Source organism: Carlito syrichta, unplaced genomic scaffold, assembly GCF_000164805.1.
Source record: "Carlito syrichta isolate Samal-C Ts95f unplaced genomic scaffold, Tarsius_syrichta-2.0.1 Scaffold307291, whole genome shotgun sequence".
Classification (NCBI taxonomy): domain Eukaryota; kingdom Metazoa; phylum Chordata; class Mammalia; order Primates; family Tarsiidae; genus Carlito; species Carlito syrichta.
Genome location: NW_007251387.1, coordinates 4,352 through 6,697, shown reverse-complemented (window position 1 = coordinate 6,697; position 2,346 = coordinate 4,352). Strand labels below are relative to the sequence as shown.

General features: G+C 50.0%; 1 pseudogene across 1 annotated transcript in view; it reads right to left on the bottom strand.

The window, feature by feature from the left end:
• LOC103266689 overlaps positions 1-2,266 on the bottom strand; it is a 4,963-nt pseudogene extending 2,697 nt beyond the window's left edge. Inside the window, exon 1 of the transcript XR_002482327.1 lies at positions 2,021-2,266. The product of XR_002482327.1 is annotated as a 2-amino-3-ketobutyrate coenzyme A ligase, mitochondrial-like (transcript). The remainder of the gene's footprint in view (positions 1-2,020) is intronic.
• Positions 2,267-2,346: the final 80 nt, after the last annotated feature.

Below are 2,346 nucleotides of genomic sequence, written 5' to 3'. Positions count from 1 at the left end.
GTTCAAGAGTATGACAACTACCATTAAGATTTATGAAAGAATTAACGATAAGGTATTAGCTTAATAAGATATAGCATAGTATTAAAGTTCAGTCATCAGATTATATAAAAATTAAAGTTTAGACATTTGAAACTCATATGAATTATAGTAAAGTTTGGTAGTTTAAGAATAAGTTTTAACTGAATTATAAGGCATTACGTTAAATCATAATAGGTTAATAGTATAACTAACAGTTAAGTCATTTAACTAAACTTATAGATTATAGTATAGTGTTAAGTTGATAATATTAATCGTTAAAAATATTAGGAGTCAGTAAACTTGGGTTGAACCTAGAGTTAACTTAGAAAGTTTTTGTATTAATCAGGGTTTAGAACAAAAAGTATAATATGAATGATTTATTGAACATTATGGAAAACACTTTGAACAATCTGTATTGAAATTGTGCACCTGTGATTTTAATGTAAGTTTTGTGAAGTACGTCATGCATCATGGAATTGTAATTGTTTGCTTGGAACTTGCAAGTCTCGTGATGGTCTTGTGATGCATAGTTTGTAAAGCACGATATGCATGGAATTTGTACGCCCCCAGCAAGTGATTATCACACTGCTGGAGGGTATAGAAAATGGTAAATAAGTTGGAAGGAGTCCGAATAAAATTTGGACTCAGTCCTGATCAGACTGATCCCAGAAGAACTGCCTCTGAGTGGTCTCTTCTCTCCGTCTTGACTCTCAGGTGAGGGTCCTAACCCTCCCTCGGTCGGTGCTGGTCACCGACACATATCCAGCAGCTACAGGAGAGGGAGTGTCAGGGCTGCACCTTGAAGGGTGAGAGGTTTAAACTCTGGCTCTGAATCACATTCTACTCAAGGAGGAACCCAGCCCCTCACATAGTTGTCTTCTGCTCCCGAAGACCACGACTGACCCCTCACCTGGGCCTTGGTTTTCTTGTGGGTGAAAGAGGGCTGGGTCAGATGCCTCCTGCACACCTGGATCGCCACAGAATTTACCTTGCTGCCTGTTACAGAATCGCATACCAAAAGGGGATGCCCCTGAGACCCCAGTCCCTGAATTCTAATGGCCAAAGGGAACACAGCTGACCTGAGAAGGGGGAGGTTCACACAGCCTGGGAAAGGCAAAAACAGGATAAGATATTGGATCCTCTTATTTCCTATCTTTCACCTGCTCTGAGCTTCCTCAGGGAGGGGAGGCATTCCCTGGGACTTCTAGTTTTTAAATGATTACAGCAGCACCAAGGATTCCTCGCCTATTTCCTGGGCAGAAGGCAGCTCTGGGGGCCAGTCGATAACCAGCACTCACCTGGGACCTCACACAAGATGGGCAGTGACCACTGGTTAGAAAGAAATGAGGGAGACCTGACAGGGCCAATTCATCGTGATTTCTGTGGCAGCCCTGGGGACCCTCGCTGCCTCGCTGCTCGCTACGACTCTGGCCAGGAAATTGGCCTCTCTGGCTAGTTAGGCAATGTTCCAGGCGCCACTATTCCAGCTCTGCTTACAGTTAGTTAGAGGCTTTTGGGCAAGCCACTTCACATCCCGGGTTTCAGCTTCTTCTTTGTAAAATGGAACTAGTCATTCCTACTTTAGGAGTTAGCAGAGTCCACGTGCAGCAATTAGCATAGATCCTCACAAAGCAGCCGCTCAAGAAATGGGGTTTTCTGCTGCTGCCTTCCAACCACCCTTCTCTGAAGTGGGCGGGGAGAGCCAGCTGGGTGTCTCCCTCTTTTTCTCATGTTCACAGGTTGGGTCTGGGTCCAGCTGTGCCCTCTGAGCCAAAAACGTGCTCAAGGGTAAATCACCTCCCTCCGTCGAAACGGGTTTAACCAGGTTGGAGTCAACATGGGGAAGCCATAAAGTCCTCCTGGGACTGAGAGAAGGGAAGGGGACCAGTAGCGACGTGTGCAGGAGCCGCCCACCCCCGCTCCAGGACCTCTATTCCAGTGCCAGCCGGGAAGGGCCCCGGAACACTGTGCAGGGCCAATGACTCCCGGGACCGGGTGTTACCTCCGGAGACGCCGTCCACGTGGATGTGAGGCCCCTGACGGGACGTGATGACCCGCTCACTCTTCCAGGTGCCAGCCTCGCGGATCCCTTCCAGCTCCCCCTCCAGGATGCCACGCAGTTGGGCCAGCGCTGACTGCGCGCGGCGGCCGCAGGGGGCCCGGCCGAGCGCAGCGCGCCAGACGCCCACAGCCCACATCGCTCCCACCAAGCCTGAGCGCGCCGGCCTGCTCCAGTGCGGGGCGCACCCGGGACGTGGCGCGGTCACGTGGCAAGGGGCCGGGCCCCGGCAGCCAATCGGAGCGAGAGGGACGCACTGAAAGGGGCGG